Raw genomic sequence first — 17737 nt, 5'->3', positions numbered from 1 at the left:
GGGCGTATTTGGGTCCCACTTTATGGCGGCTTACGCGAACTTGTGATGGATGAAGCGCACAAGTCTCGCTACTCGGTACATCCAGGGTCGGGTAAGATGTACCACGATATCAGAACAACTTATTGGTGGCCAAACATGAAAGCTCTTATCGCAACTTACGTCGGCAAGTGCTTAACTTGTGCAAGGGTTAAAATCGAGTACCAGAAACCATCAGGCCTGCTTCAGCAGCCTAAGATACCGCAATGGAAATGGGAAGAAATTTCCATGGATTTTGTTACGGGCTTACCTAGATCCCAGCGTGGGAATGACACTATTTGGGAAATCGTTGATCGGCTCACAAAGTCTGCTCACTTCTTGGCTATCAAAGAAAAGGATAAGTTTTCTACCCTAGCAGACATCTACATGAAAGAAGTTGTTTCGAGGCACGGAGTGCCCATCTCTATTATTTCGGATCGCGATGCACGATTCACGTCAGAACTTTGGCAAGCGATGCACAAATCTTTCGGCTCACGATTAGACATGAGCACAGCATATCATCCTCAGACGGATGGGCAGTCTGAGCGAACTATTCAAACTCTAGAAGACATGCTTCGAGCGTGTGTCATCGATTTCGGCAACGGCTGGGAAAAGCACCTCCCTTTGGTGGAGTTCTCGTATAATAACAGTTACCATACCAGCATTCAAGCCGCTCCATTCGAGGCATTGTACGGACGTAAATGCCGGTCACCTCTCTGTTGGGCAGAGGTGGGGGATAGTCAGATTACGGGTCCAGATATTGTTGTGGACGCCACAGAAAAGATAGCACAGATACGGCAACGCATGGCGGCAGCACGTGACCGTCAGAAAGCCTACGCGGATAAGCGTAGAAAACCATTGGAATTTGAGGTCGGGGACCGGGTTTTATTGAAAGTTTCACCCTGGAAGGGTGTGGTACGTTTTGGCAAACAGGGCAAACTAAATCCGCGGTACGTCGGACCATTCGAAATTACAGAAAAGATTGGCAAGGTAGCCTACAGGTTGAACCTACCAGCTGAACTCGGTGCAGTTCACAATGTATTTCACGTGTCGAGTCTGAAGAAGTGCCTATCAGATGAGACCCTCATAGTTCCTTTTAAGGAACTCACTATCGACGAGCGGTTGCAGTTCGTCGAGGAACCAGTTGAAATCACGGACCGGGATGTTAAGGTCCTCAAACACAAGAGAATCCCTCTTGTCCGAGTTCGTTGGAACTCCAAACGTGGCCCAGAGTACACCTGGGAACGCGAAGACCAGATGACAGAAAAGTACCCCCGGTTATTCGAAACCAATGCAACCACTACTGAGGCTGAAGCTACTACTACAGAATTTCGGGACGAAATTCCAAATCAACGGGGGGATGATGTGACACCCCAGGAAAACCAGTGAACAATGTAACTTACCTAGCTTCCTCAGTGAGTGCGTACCAAATTTCGGGACGAAATTTCTTTCAAGTTGGGGATAATGTGACAACTCGAGTTTCTGACTTTCACTTTCGCATTAAATGCGCGTTGACTTTGACTGTTTAGTAGTTGACTTGTTGGACTTGTAATTGTACGCGTTGTGTTTTAATGAAACGTGTTGTCATTGTGCATACATGTAACTACTTGTTGTTGTGAAAGATAATATTAGAAATTATTATTTAATACACTTAGTCTAGATCGAAGCATATCCTTCGATTCGAAGGATCAACTTTCGGTTCGAAGGGTCTCGAAACATATCCTTCGACCAAGGACTTTATCCTTCGACATCCTTCGGCCACGAAACATATCCTTCGGCTGGAATTCAGATCCTTCGGCCCAGTCTTTCAGATGGGCTTGGCCCATTTATGTGATAAGTTTAAATACGTGACTGCATGTAAGTCATCAGTTAGTTTTCAAAAACCCTAGTTCTATTGTGTGTGTGTGACGGCATATAGCAGACCTACTCTCTGTTCGAAGGATTTCATTCCGTAATCCAGATTTCCGGTTAGTGTGTGGTGTTGTTTACGATGCTTTGATTTCACGATTTATCTATTGTCTTGCGATATATTGTTGTATGTTAATCGGATATGCATGACTATCGGATCTGTTTTGATGTTGTTCAATGAGAATGTGTTATGGATCGGTTGTGATAACCGGATATGTATGTTAGGTAGTTGAACTGAATGATGATTATGTTTACATGACACATAGATGACGATTCGGATTTGGTTGATGATTGATTCTATTACCGTTAAATGATTTCTAGGAATGATAGTAACTGTCGTAGATGATCTTGTGCCTTCTGTGTAATGTAACTGATGAGATGTGCTTGTTAATGATGATGACGGCTGTAGATGATTAGGGTTTCTGTTTCTGTAACTAGCTGCGTGATAAACGTAACTGATATTCCGTAACTGACATGTATCGAAAGATACTTGCTACTCGAAACATAGTTGTTGTCGAAAGATGCTTGTTGACCGAACCATAGTAGTGTTGACCGAAGGATAACTCTGACCGAACCATAGTAACTTTGACCGAAAGATAGCTTTGACCGAAAGATGACAGTGGTCCGAAACATAACATTCGGTCCGAAGGGTAATTGTGTTAACTGTTGTCGAAAGATAACAGAGGACCGAAAGATATTAGGGGTTATAAACATCCTTCGAAGGATGGGGATGTATGTTTGACTTATTTGGCATGCCATGCTTGGTGATGAATGTTTTTGTGTACACTAGCTGATGAGTTAATGTGAAACAATACGTGTTGTGCCGTTATGCAAACTGACTGTTATGTGAACATTAAATTGCATGCGTATCATTGTGAACATGAACTGATTTGTTATACGTGCATACGATAGGACGTGATTAATTACTAGTGAGCGCATAACCTAGCATACCGAGCAAACCAAGGTGAGTTCACACAGCCAAGGCATGGGTTCCCAGGGTGGGAATGGGTTGGATGATTACTTGTGCATACTTCGATACTGTAACGAACGACTAAACTGTTGATGCTTACGAACTGCCTTTGCACACACCCTGGTCGGTAAAGACTATGGTCGCGAACGAACTACTCAACTGCCTTCGCACACACCCTGGTCGGTAAAGACTATGGTCGCGAACGAACTGATCAATTGCCTTCGCACACACCCTGGTCGGTAAAGACTACGGTCGCGAACTAACGAACTAAATCTTCGCACACATGCCTGGGAGGCCGCGATGGAACTGATACGATATGAAACTTAACTGAACGAACGCACTATTACCCAAACTAAACTATTAACTGTGAACTCGCTCAACTAGTTTGTTGATTATCTGCTGCATGCCTTGCAGGATCTTAGGTACATAATGGAGTTTGCACTGGAGGAGCGGGACGTTGTGGGCAGTGGATTATGAACGCTATGTTTAAACATTTCGAATAATTGAACTTATGGTTTACTTGGGTTATTTACTTATGCTTCCGCTACTGATACTATGATTGTTTTGAAACATCAATTGTATTGAATGAGGTTTTTACGAACTACTTTATTTATGTTATGCTATGTTCAATATGATTGATGGCTTGATCCTGGTCAGTCACGCTCCCAAGCGGTGATACTCCGCAGGTGGATTTTGGGGGTGTGACAATAATAGAAGAACCTAAGCCGAAGATCGAGGATCTTCCTGTCATTTCTGAATATCCCGAGGTTTTCCCCGAAGAACTACCTGGTTTGCCACCAGATAGACAAGTGGAGTTCAGAATAGACATCATTCCTGGAGCAGCTCCGATAGCAAGAGCGCCTTACAGGCTAGCTCCAACGGAAATGAAAGAACTAAGGACCTAGTTGGATGAACTGCTGGCAAAAGGTTTTATCAGACCTAGTTCATCTCCCTGGGGAGCACCAGTCCTATTTGTAAAGAAGAAGGACGGATCGATGCGGTTGTGCATCGACTATCGAGAGCTAAATAAAGTTACCATAAAGAACAGATACCCTTTGCCAAGGATCGATGATCTGTTCGACCAGCTGCAAGGAGCAAACTATTTCTCGAAGATCGACTTGAGGTCGGGTTATCATCAGCTAAGGGTTAGGGATGAGGATGTACATAAGACAGCATTTAGGACTCGCTATGGTCATTACGAGTTCCTAGTGATGCCTTTTGGGCTCACAAATGCACCGGCTGCATTCATGGATCTCATGAATCGCGTCTGCAAGCCGTATTTGGACAAATTTGTCATAGTCTTCATCGACGATATCCTTATATATTCCAAGAACCAAGCTGACCACGAGAAGCACCTCCGTTGCATTCTCGAATTACTACAGCGTGAGAAACTCTACGCCAAATTCTCGAAGTGTGAATTCTTGCTACGAGACGTTCAGTTTTTAGGGCACGTTGTGAGTGAGCGTGGTATCCAAGTGGATCCCGCTAAGGTAGAGGCAGTCATGAACTGGCAAGAGCCAAAGATGCCTACCGAAATCCGTAGTTTCCTGGGGTTAGCAGGATACTACAGGAGGTTTATTGAAAATTTTTCGAGGATTGCTGCGCCCTTGACTTCCCTAACCAAGAAGAAAGAAAAGTTTATTTGGGGCCCAAAGCAGCAAGAGTCCTTCGAAATACTAAAGCAAAAGCTGAGCAACGCACCTGTGTTGACACTACCTGAAGGTACAGATGAATTCGTAGTTTACTGCGATGCATCACACACAGGCATGGGGTGTGTGCTTATGCAGAAGGGCAAGGTGATTGCCTATGCTTCAAGGCAATTAAAGGTGCATGAAAAGAATTACACCACCCATGATTTGGAGTTTGGTGTCGTTGTATTTGCACTAAAATTATGGAGGCATTACCTTTATGGTATTAAATTTGTGATTTATTCTGATCACAAAAGCCTCCAGCACCTGTTCAACCAGAAGGAGTTGAACATGAGGCAGCGTCGTTGGATGGAAACCTTGAATAACTATGATTGCGAGATCAGGTACCATCCCGGCAAAGCGAATGTGGTCGCTGATGCCTTAAGCAGGAAAGAAAGGGTAAAACCTATTCGAATCAATGCCAAAAGCATTGAGGTCAAGAACAATTTAATTGAAAGGATTTTAGCTGCACAGCGAGAGGCTGTGTTGGAAGCTAATTATCCTGATGAAAAGTTAGGAGTAACTGAGGAGCAGTTGACTCTTAGCAAGGATGGAATCCTTAGACTGAACGGACGTATATGGGTTCCGATTTATGGAGGACTACGAGATGTTATCCTCCAGGAAGCCCATAGTTCCAAATACTCAGTCCATCCTGGTGCTGACAAAATGTACCAAGATTTGAAGGCAATCTATTGGTGGATAGGCTTGAAAAAGTTTATAGCCGCCCACGTAGCAAAGTGCTTGACTTGTGCTCAAGTCAAAGCCGAGCACCAAAAGCCGTCCGGCTTGCTACAACAGCCTGAACTTCCCGAGTGGAAGTGGGAATGCGTAACTATGGATTTCATAACCAAGTTACCCAAAACCAGGAAAGGAAACGATACAATATGGGTCATAGTCGATAGGCTGACTAAATCAGCTCATTTTCTACCCATCAAGGAGACATATAGCTCCGATATGTTAGCCCAACTTTATGTTGATAAGATTGTAGCTTTACACAGCATACCTGTGTCTATTATCTCCGACAGGGATACTAGATACACATCTCATTTCTGGAAGAGTTTCCAGCAATCTTTGGGCACGCGCTTAAACTTTAGTACGGCTTACCATCCACAGACGGACGGTCAAAGTGAGCGTACTATCCAGACATTAGAAGACATGCTTCGTGCATGTGCAATCGATCTAGGCGGTAACTGGGATAAAAACCTACCCCTAATCGAGTTCTCCTACAATAATAGCTACCACACCAGCATAAAGGCTGCGCCTTTCGAGGCATTATGCGGTAGGAAATGTAGATCGCCTGTTTGTTGGGCGGAAGTAGGAGAGGTCCAATTATCAGGACCAGAGATTGTTTTCCAGACAACGGACAAGATTGTCCAGATCCGGGAACGTCTCAAGGCTGCCCGCGATAGGCAGAAAAGCTACGCTGATCCAAAACGTAAGGATCTTCACTTCGAAGTAGGTGAAAAAGTGTTGCTTAAGGTATCACCCTGGAAGGGGGTGATGCGTTTCGGCAAGAAAGGCAAACTGAGTCCGAGATACATAGGACCTTTTGAGGTCATTGAACGGGTCGGGTCAGTCGCCTATAAGTTGAACTTGCCTGAAGAGCTCAATGGAATTCACAATGTGTTCCACATCTGCAATCTCAAAAAGTGCTTCGCCGATGAATCATTGGTGATTCCACACACAGATGTGCATATAGATGAGAGCTTAAAATTTGTAGAAAAACCTTTGTCGATTGAAGATCGACAGGTGAAGAAACTTCGAAGAAAGCACGTACCGATTGTAAAAGTCAAATGGGATGCTCGTAGAGGTCCCGAATATACGTGGGAAGTCGAAGACACAATGAAAGAAAAATACCCCTATTTATTTGAGTAATTCTCGGGTCGAGATTTATTTTAAGGGGGTGAGGATGTAACACCTCGAATTTTTGCGTCCAATAATGTGTTAACACGTGTCATTTGTCTACACGTGGCATTGATATTAAATAAAGGACTAATTTTGACAAACCTTGAAAGTATGTAAATTCGAGGGTTATAAATGTCAACAAGGGTAAATATACTGTATAGTAACCCTAAATAATGCTTGAACCTTCAAACGAATGAATCATAGATCGTACGGAAGCGAAACGCAGAAGAAAGTGAGAGATTACGAGCTACAGGGGTTAACTATGTCAACATGTTTAATTATACCTCTGAGTGACCCTTTAACGTTCCCAAGGCTTCGTAACAGTATTATACGCTCACTAGAATATACTGTATAAATTCCGTGAAATTCCGTCTTAAAACGAGAGAGTTATACTCAAATTCGTATGAGAAGGGTTAAAAGCGTCAGCAATGAAAGTTAAGACTTTCAGAATAAATAAATTAACTAACCGGGGACTTAATAGCGCGGGTAAATAACACGAGGTCCTTAGTCGTAATTAACCGAAGGCCAAACCGCAAAGTTACCCCTTCAAACCCGAAAGGTCAGGTAAATCATTACGAAAGATTTCGTTATTAATTACCAGGATTTCGTAATCATTTCAAAAGATTTTAAAAATCTGAAAAACAGGCCCCTCGCGACCCGCATTGCATTTGTGGTTAAGTTGAGGCGGGCCGCGAGCCTCCTCTTTTACTCGCCTGATATTTAAATCCCAGGCGGCCCGCATTAGAAACGCATGGAACTCCCATGCGGGCCGCATTAGACGCCCAGATGCAGAAAACTTGTAACTACTTGCCTTTTGGAGCCTTTGAACGACCAACAACCAATAAATGAGGCATGGGCACCCTATGCTCGACCCATATCACTTAGGGACACCTGCCCATGATCCATGATCAAATGTAGACTGAGTTGTGATGATCTTGAGGTCTTTTGAACACTATAAATAGCCACACTTGGCTCATAAGTTCACCACACTTCAAACAACTCACCTCTGATCATTCTAAGGCTCCCAAGCATCCATCTCTGCTCTATAAGCAAGAAATAACTTCTGTAAGTCGTTCACAATCAATATGGTCTTGCATTTTCATAGTTATAGCTTATAAACACAACCGTCGTAACTAACGGTTGTCATTACAATAACTTGCAAATGGTTCAGTCTTATGTCGGATCAAAAGTAGTTTTGAGTTGGTATTTATGTGGGTAATAAACCCCTAAAAGGGTTCCCTCTGATCACCACTCTAACTATGTCAAATATCGAGTCAAACGCGCACTTAAAAAGTCAACAGAAAGTCATTTTGCCGTTTCCCTACAAAATCTGTAATGTATACGTTATGAAACCTGTTTTGATGTTCATAAAACATGATATTAAGCATATAAACTTGTTTGCGCTCGTTTGAATCGACCATTTGCTATATTGACCCGGTTCGGAGCCGAATGTCGCAAAAGTTTGACTTTTGCTTTGACTTCAGTTCTGACCCGTTTTAGTGAGGTACAGATATGCCTTAGGACCCTCTTAGGACCAGGTCACATGTTGGTACAAACCTCTGTGATCGGTTCATGAGTTATCCGAGTCTTTTGCGCATTTCCGTTAAACGCCTAAAAGTTGACCGTAACACCATTTTGAAAATAAAACGAGTATTTCGGACACGTGAACGGACCAGAACCTTGCTTATTAAATTATAAGCATGTCCTTAAAGTTTCACGTCAATCCGAGGTCTAGAATGAGAGTTATGCTAAATAGCGCAATTAAAATAAACTTTTGTAATAAACGGCGCGATTAGCATAACGCCTATCTAAACCAAGATTTCGTCACCAAAACTTTTACCCACTGTAGTAAAATAATATTTTGGGAATTTTAAAGATTTTTAATAATTTTTACCTTGCTCATAACCTGCGGTTATGGCTACGGTTCGGTAAATACTGAATATGCCCTTTTCGGCCAAAACTTGAGTTCTACAAGGTCTTTTGACCCGATTCCAGTTGCTACTGGTTCCAAATAATAAATAAAGTATTTTAAGCTTTATAAGCTGTTCGGGAAACTCAGATTTCCTGTAGAACTCAAAAAACTCTTTTAAAGTCTGTAAAATGACCGAAAAAAAAACCCCCTACGGGGCGTAATATTAACTTAAACTCGTTACGGGCATCACGGAAGGTATCCTACTGATACCACAACCTCTTTAAGGCATATTGACTTAGGAAATAAGCGTAAGACTCTCATGGTTAACCGTTTCGCCTATTGCATGCACGATTCGGCTTATGAAACTAGTTTTCATAAATTAGCCGATACGGGTCAAATAATATTATTTGAACCCCAAAATCCAGAGTGTGAACCATAAACTCATATAAAACAAGTCTCTGAACTTGTTGGGTCAGAATCACACTCCATTCTCGGTTTTCGCCTTTTTGCGCGATTAAACCATATCTATATATATCGGAACCAACCGGTCTAGGCTACGGCTAATATAAGGACCCGTTAGGATTCTAAGAGGTTAATTAAAACCTTCGTTCTAGATTAGGAGCCCCGGTAAAAGCTATCGGCAATTTAATCGAACTAAGGATATATACTTGCAAAGGTAAATACTTTAACTTATTTCCCCTATATGGGCTTGGGTTACGGTATGTTAATACCGCTTGATTGAGCATTATATTTTTCCATTGCTTAGGTGGTTAATTAAATAATATGATTGGCTCATTTAAACAGTTTTGTTTCTTAAAAGCCTTTGGGGGGTTTAATGACCGTTGTCCCGGATATCCTTGGCATCATTTTACGAAATGGCCACGACCATCGACATCCCGGTGTAGGCGTACACCCGGTATATATTGTCGACATTAAATTAAAAGACGTAGCCGTTGGTTTTTATACTACGGTTTTACGCACTGTGGTGTGTCTATAAATCTTTAACCCGGCACGAACCGGGCTACTGAACGCATAAAAGAACATGTAAAACGTTCACAAGATTTTAATAATTTTCCCAAGTTATAAAAGAGTTTGTGCCTTGTGCATTCAAATCAATTTTAATAAAAATTTTCAAATGTGTCAGTTGAATGTATTTACCAGTGTAAACTGACGTATTTTCCCCAAAAAGATTAAGTGCAGGTACTATACGAAATGGGCTGGTATAGGCGTCCTAAGCATCGTACATAGTCTCGCAAACTCGATGCTGCATCTGAATGAACAATATTTATTATTTTGATCCACTGTGGATATATTCAACTTCTGTAATACATTTGATATTACAACCAGAGGTTGAAGTTTATATATTTATCTTAAGCTTCTGATGTGCATTATATAATTGTGTGGTTTGACTATATTGTTGCCAACATCGTCACGGTAATCCCCCACCGAGCCCACCGGTGAAACACGTGGAAATCGGGGTGTGACAATCTGCTATTAGTTCAATGATTTCTTCTGGGATCTCCTTTTCTTTAAATTCTTGTTCAAGTGGAATGGCTCCATCTGGGGTGCAGGAGTTGGCGGCTTCCATCATGAAGACTGTTGGTAAGATATCTTTGTGGTGAGAGTAGTAATGCTGAATCATGTTAGAACTCTTGCATTTATAGGCCCTTGGTCTGGACAAAAAATCTGCAAGGTTATTGTCCTTGCCTTTGATATGCTTAACAGTAAATGTCCATTGGGAGAACCAATTTGCCCATCGTAATAATTATGGTTCTGGGAGCATCTTTCTTTTGAATTCAAGCATTTTTGGAAAAGAGGACATGTCCATTTCAATCAAGAAACTGTAGCAGACTAGATGGAATTGAAATTTTTCGATTCCGTTCTTTACAGCTAAGATTTCTTTGTATATGGAGTGGTAATGTTTTTCTGATTCTTTGAACGTGCCACTTTTGTATCCACTTATTTTTCTAACACCTTCATCATCTTCTGTAATTAGTATTGCTGCTTAATGTTCATCGTTGGCATCTGTCTGTAAGATTCGTTTGTCGGTTGTTGCAGGAATCTTTAAAAGAGGCATCCCATTAGCAAATTGTTTTATATCTTTTACAGCCTTTGTTTGCTTTTCTGACCATGCTGGCGGATTCTTTTAAGCTTCAAAAAGGTACCAGAAGAAACATAGTGCTTCTTTTGGTAGTTTGTATAAATCCCGTATATGAAAGACATTCATGAAAGGATAATTTGGGTGGAAGACTAGACCTTTCATAAACATGCCAAGGCGTTTCAAAGTGATAGTGAGGAAAGTCTTTTAGTTCAAGACTGACCGGTCTTTCAGAGCTTGATCTGCTATTACTTCAATGATTTCTTCTGGGATCTCCTTTTCTTTAAATTCTTGTTCAAGTGGAATGGCTCCATCTGGGGTGCAGGAGTTGGCGGCTTCCATCATGAAGACTGTTGGTAAGATGTCTTTGTGGTGAGAGTAGTAATGCTGAATCATGTTAGAACTCTTGCATTTATAGGCCCTTGGTCTGGACAAAAAATCTGCAAGGTTATTGTCCTTGCCTTTGATATGCTTAATAGTAAATGTCCATTGGGAGAACCAATTTGCCCATCGTAATAATTGTGGTTCTGGGAGCATCTTTCTTTTGAATTCAAGCATTTTTGGAAAAGAGGACACGTCCATTTGAATCAAGAAACTGTAGCCGACTAGATGCAATTGAAATTTTTCGATTCTGTTCTTTACAGCTAAGATTTCTTTGTATGTGGAGTGGTAATGTTTTTCTGATTCTTTGAACGTGCCACTTTTGTATCCACTTATTTTTCTAACACCTTCATCATCTTCTGTAATTAGTATTGCTGCTTAATGTTCATCACTGGCATCTGTTTGTAAGATTCGTTTGTCGGTTGTTGCAGGAATCTTTAAAGGAGGCATCACATTAGCAAATTGTTTTATATCTTTTACAGCCTGCGTTTGCTTTTCTGACCATGCTGGTAGATTCTTTTTTAACATGGGGAATAGGTGTACTGTGTGTTTAGACAATCTTGGCAGAAAATCAGCCATATAATTGACTAAGCCAAGAAATTTTTGCACCTCTTTTTGTGACATCAGCTTATCTAGGAAACAATGGAGTTCCTGGGAGATGTGTGGTTGTGGTTGGTACATGCCATCGGTGATTTTCATGCCTAAAAAATCGATGGATGTGACTCCTATTTCCAATTTCTTTTCTGAAAGCATGATTCCATATTGTTTTACGATATCATGAAATTTTCCAAGTAACTCGATATGCGAGTGTTCATCTTCGGAAAACAAGAGGGTATCATCGATGTATATTAGGGACATTATCAAGGATTGGTGCAAAGATTTGCACCATTGCCTTTTGGAAAACGGATGGAGCGTTTTTTAAACCAAAGGGCATCACCTTCCATTGATAATGGTGGTTTGGGATTCAAAAAGCCGTTCTGGCCTGTATTTTGGTTTGATCCCTAATTGCCAAAACCCTGCCTTCAGATCAAATTTTGATAAGACTTTTGCATTTACCAGTGATTGGGAAATTGATTTCTTTTGAGGTAGGGGAAATTTCTCATTGGCTAAGAAACGGTTTAACGGTTGATAGTTTATCACTAGCCGTAGCTTTCCCCGGACCTGTTCACTTCTTTTGTTCACATAAAATGCTTCATATGCCCATTGAGACGTTATCGGCTCGATTAAGTCTTGATTTATCAACTCTTGGCATTCCTGAATGGCGAGTTAGGCATGATCAGGATTCATTCCTGGGTGACTGGCTTTTGTCGAGTTTATGTATGCATTTTGCTTAAATAGTAATGAGACAAAGAAAGATGGGTTTAGCCATAATGGTGATTTGTCTTTTGTGAGAAATTCTGTATGGCTAGAGGTACAGGATGGCTTGATTATTTGTGCTTTTATGGTGTCAAGAGAAGCGGGAGAGACTATGTAGAGTCTCGGGAAAGAAACCCATGGGTTTGTGAATTTTTTGTATCTAAGACCTTCTTCTCCATATCTCAAGTCTCTTAGTCGATATTGTAAGTTCCGAGAGGATCTTTCAATGATATCAAACATAAACTTGTGAGAGTGCGGAAACCAAACATAAGTTGATTCAAGAATGAATATAACCGAAACAATATAAATAATCAAAATAAACCAGAATTGTCTTGCATTTAACGATTAACGAAAACAGATACAAGACTCCCACTTGGTTTCGGCTGGCCTCTAGTACTCGAACATACTGATCAACCTCAAACAAATGATTGAGGTTGATTTATATACTAGACTATATGGACCGAATTCCCTTTGGCCCAAACCGATAGCCTTATAAGACCCATTACCAATATTCGACCCAAACATATACATTAAATAAAACATTACATATCAACCCCTAAACTACTCTAACCCTCTATGAATAAATCTTCAGGTTCCAACAATCTCTCCATAGGTTTATGCATAGAGGTTCTTCTGACTTCAATCGCCCGCTACCTCCCAAGTGATCTTTGAAACCACCAAATCCTTTGGTACGAATGTGAATGACTGAAGCAACATCAGCAGTCCAACCTTTAGCCACTTCTTCGTACTTTTCTGTAACCCTAATCTGATTACGAGCAAGCACTTCCAGATCTTCTTGAGCCAAGTTTAGCAAATCCACTTGATCAATCAATTAAAAACTCACATCATCATCATCATCGCAGACAATCACAGCTTTCCCTAATCGCTCATCATAAGCCCAAAAATGCATGGTCTTCAGAGCACCTTTAGGAATTTTCTTGACCAAGGGAACAGTCTTCTCCTTGTCTGTCGGTGGCCATGTCACAATCTTCATCCTTTTGTTGGTGCGTGGATCTCTAACACCCTTAGCAGCAGGAGTGACAATGGATTCAACAGTGTGCATATAAGGAAATCCACATGCAACTTCTCTCTGCAATCTTTCACAGAATAAATATCCACGCCCGCCAGGCTGATTATCCACATAAGGTGATCTTGACAGGGTAATCAAATCCACCTTAGTAAACATCTTAAATTGAGCCGGGTTTTTATACCATTCAACTGGTCCAACCTTCCTTTTGATCCACCATCTGCGACGATCATGATCAAAACCCCAGCTAACAACACCTGAATGGTTCCCAACTTTATCATAGTAATTTTCACCGACATCCATCAAATGATGAGTGGCTTGAGCATCGTCATCATCATGACTGAAATTCTCATTTTTCAGAATCACAAACTCTCTTTTCTTCTTCAATCTCTCAGCTTTTGCTTTGTTAGCATCCGTGTCAGTAACTTTCTTGAAATACTAATCCATTGCAGTAGCTCTTTCAGCATCATCTTTAGCAAAAGTTCTTGCTCGATCCTCTTCAGCTTTTCTTCTCCTCTCCGTGTTAGTTGGATCAGAAAACTCATTGCCAAACTTCTTCTCCAATTTGCCACAAAGATCATACACCATGTTGAATAACAAACTGACATCGCCTTGAAGCTGATCAATCTATTGATTCTTGTGACAACTGTGTTCTAATCGTTGTACAATGTACAACAGTGTGGATTATTAATAAAACAATGTGCTTTGGTGTTATTATATGTTTTTTTGTGTAATTATGTGTGTATTTATGTTTGGTGATTTTTCAATTTAATTAGATTCCGATTTCAAGCTCTAAAACGCTTTCTAGAAGGTTATACGCGCACTGATGCGTAAATATAACCAGTTTAATGCAACACACACTCTGGATTAGTGAAATAGGCTTAACATACCTTAAGTAACTTCCACATAACTTAGAAATAAGTTTTGGATGGTTTGGTGTGTTGAAATCAAGTTTGTTCGATCGCAGGGACTATTTGTGCCAAACTGCAAAACTATACCGATTTGTATAGTAATGAAAGTTTCGGAACTTGATCATAAGTTAAACATACCCTAAATATCCTTTATATAGCTTAGAAATAGGCTTTGAGGGGTTCGGTATGCTAAAATGAACGTATTTGATCAATAGAGACTAAAAGTGTCAAAAATGCATAAGTTTGCATTTTTGCGCATATCTTACGTCCTGAATATATCCGGACATCCAAAAATTTATGTAATCATTAAAATATTTTATTTTAGTGATTGGCATGATAAAATTTCATTCGTCGCGTAATTTGGATCGTTTTTGCGTTCATTACGATTTCCGTCGTAATTAACCGACCAACGCAACCGTACGACCAAACGAACCGACATCCGAGATGTTTTGAGAATATTTTAAGATCCCTATGGTTTAACTTTATTTTAGACCCTTGAGATGGGGTTAAAGGGACTTATAAGTGCAAAAAAAATAATAATAAGTTTTACAAGTGCAGGGGCCATTTTTGAAATTTCTGACTAGATTCAATGAACCTAGTCTAATTTTGAAGGTTTGATGGTTTTAACCCATGGTTTTGCAAAACCATGGGCTGGTATTTAATGGTTTATAAAATACTATGGGACATTCTAGGGGTGCCCATGGTATTACAAAACCATGGGCACATGTGTACGGTTGAGATTAAATCACGTTTTTCGACGAACAATCTTAACGGTTCAAGTAAATCTATAAATACCCACCCTCACTTTCTTACCAAATCACACTTGAATCTGATTTTCGCTCTCTAAGTTGAAGTTTATGCTTCATACCTGAGAGTAAATCGGATCAAGAGCTTGCGGGGACCTTTGGTAAGTATTCTTTCGTTCTTTTCATTCGTTTCTATCGTTAAAGTCAAACTGTGTTTGACTTTCTTCTTTGACCAGTTTATGGTCAACGCGAAGTTCGTTTGAACTTCATAATGTGAGCGTAATCACGATTGTTATAGTCCCTAGTGACTATACCTACTGATTACCACGTTATCTAGGCTCAGTGACGAGTCGTAGTTTCGGCCAAAATGCGTTTTCTCGCGTATTTTGTAACCAAACTACTCTAGGATGTCAAAACCGTTTGTTTTGATATCAAAACCTGTTTTCTAACTTAACTAAACATGTTCTAGCATGTTTAGCTCGTCACTTTTTAGATTAGTGCTTGTGTAGAGTCGTAAGTCAAGCGGACTAAACACCCGCTTAGACTTTCGAACACGACCCGTTTGGTTGATCAATAGGATCCGATCAAACATGTTTAGTGACCATAGTAGTGTAGGGAATAACCTTCCGAGGTTATACCTTATGGTCACTTAGGTTTGATTGGTCACATGATAAGTAGTCTATATGCCTTTGGTAAATTACCAAAATGCCCTTTTCATACATAATTGGTAATTAAGCATATGTAACCTAAACTTTTGTCACATAACTGATTATGTAACATATTTAAACATGTCTAGGCATATAATACTTGTCATAGGACTAGTTAGACATCTCGAATGCGCAATTGCACGCATGACGCGTTAAAGTAGCGTAAGCTACCTTAATGGGTCACGATGGGTCGAAAGCACTTAGGTTAGGTTTCAATTTAGGATGTAGGCTTTGTTAAACCATATCACATGAGTTCCAACACTCATTTGGTTTACAAGACCTCATTCTGTCCGATCTCCCGATTTAGGCGTCTTTTGTTTGACTAGTGGTTCGATTATTAGGTGCTACTTGATTTCTCTGATTTGCTTGAGTTTGTTGGGGTTCTATTCGATCGAGGATACTTTGCACTTCATGTGAGTACATAGTTCCCCTGTTTTACTGTTTTCAATTGTTTTGGGGTGATTCATATGTGCTAAATGTTTTCGAGGTTTTAACGATGTTTTCAAAACGATTTTTTTTTTGATACTATAACGATGATTTCAAAAACGATTAAGATGGTTTATACTAAACTAATAACGATTTCAATAAAGTGAACAAAACTTGTTGGTTGTAGTTACATAACAAATGACATTCATTAATTTTGGCCGAACCGACCAGTATTAGGTTATGGTATCATAGGATCTGACCAATCCCGTTACTTTACTACACCCATGGTTATGTGTGGGGGTTGTGGGTAATGACTGAATCTGATGTTTGTTAACTTACCCTTTGGTGGTTTGTTAATTCGAGAAGCGAGAAGCGAGGTGATCGAGTCACGAAGGTTTGAATGTTGTTAGCGAGACGACCATAAATAGTTTTTCACAAATTAAAACGAGGATGATTTAAACGATTTTAAACGAGTTAATGATTTTGAAACGATTTCAACGAGTTAAACGATTGGTTTTTTGTTAGTGTTTAGATAACGGGACGGGTGTAATGTGATGAAATCATGGTGGAGACGCCGCTGGTACTTCCTATATATAAGTGTTTTCATCATATCACATATCGTGGCGTTATTTAGTTCATTTGGGTAAACGATTTTGAAACGATGTCACACAAACGATGTTTTCTAAAGGATATAAACCATACGAGTTTTTAACGAGTTTTTACAAGATGTTTTACAAGTTGGTTTTCTAAAACAAATGTTTTTGGGGTTAAGAAGCATGGCTACGAGATTTTATAAACTATAATCAACTTGATTTGAGTTGGTTAACTATGTTGCAATACATTTTTCAAAACAAGGTTTGGGTCTAAATAATGTGAACACGTGCAAACTGGAAGAGTGAATGCCTGTACTCTGAGTTTTCTGTCCAAGGCTAGAGTGTTCGTACAAATCCACATAATCAGACCAGTCACTCTTACCTGGGAACTCTTGGGGTGAGTGTTCACTTATAGGCGAGCATGTCTTCGGCGATACATTATATTGACCCATTTACTTTGATTAGTCACTCCGTGTCGTTTGTTTGTTCGAGGTAACGAACAAATGATCGCCTTTCTGGTATTTTGACAGTTTTTTCAATACCTCTTCTGCTTTTCAACCTCACTCGTTTCTCTTATTTCCTTATTTGACAATGCCTCCTCGACGTGAAGCACAATCTTTCACTATTGAAGAAATCGCAGCCCTGGTCTCTCAGCAAGTGGCTGCTGTGCTTCCCGGTGTTGTAACTCAAGCCCACGAGATATACAACAACAACAACAACAATAACAACAACAACAATGCGCCGTGTAACTTCAAGAGCTTCAATTCTACGAAGCCACTTAAGTTTTCTGGGTCACAAGGAGCAACTACGCTCCTGCAGTGGTTTGAGAGTATCGAGAGCACATTCAGACATGTGCAGCGTCCGAATGCGCGGAAGGTTGAATTTTCTTCTAGTGTATTTGAGAAGCGAGCGCTTACCTGGTGGAATGGTGTTATGCGCGATAGGGGTGCGGAAGTAGCATTGGCACAAACATGGGATGAGCTTCGGGCTCTCATGATGAGAGAGTTCTGTCCCCGTCACGAAATTCGAACTTTGGAGCGAGAGTTTGACGATCTAAAGCTAGATGGGGCTGAACACCGTGCGTACACGGATCA

Source organism: Helianthus annuus, chromosome 10 (genome assembly GCF_002127325.2).
Source record: "Helianthus annuus cultivar XRQ/B chromosome 10, HanXRQr2.0-SUNRISE, whole genome shotgun sequence".
Lineage (NCBI taxonomy): Eukaryota > Viridiplantae > Streptophyta > Magnoliopsida > Asterales > Asteraceae > Helianthus > Helianthus annuus.
The sequence above is the reverse complement of the archived record's forward strand: the minus strand, read 5'-3'. Positions refer to the sequence as shown.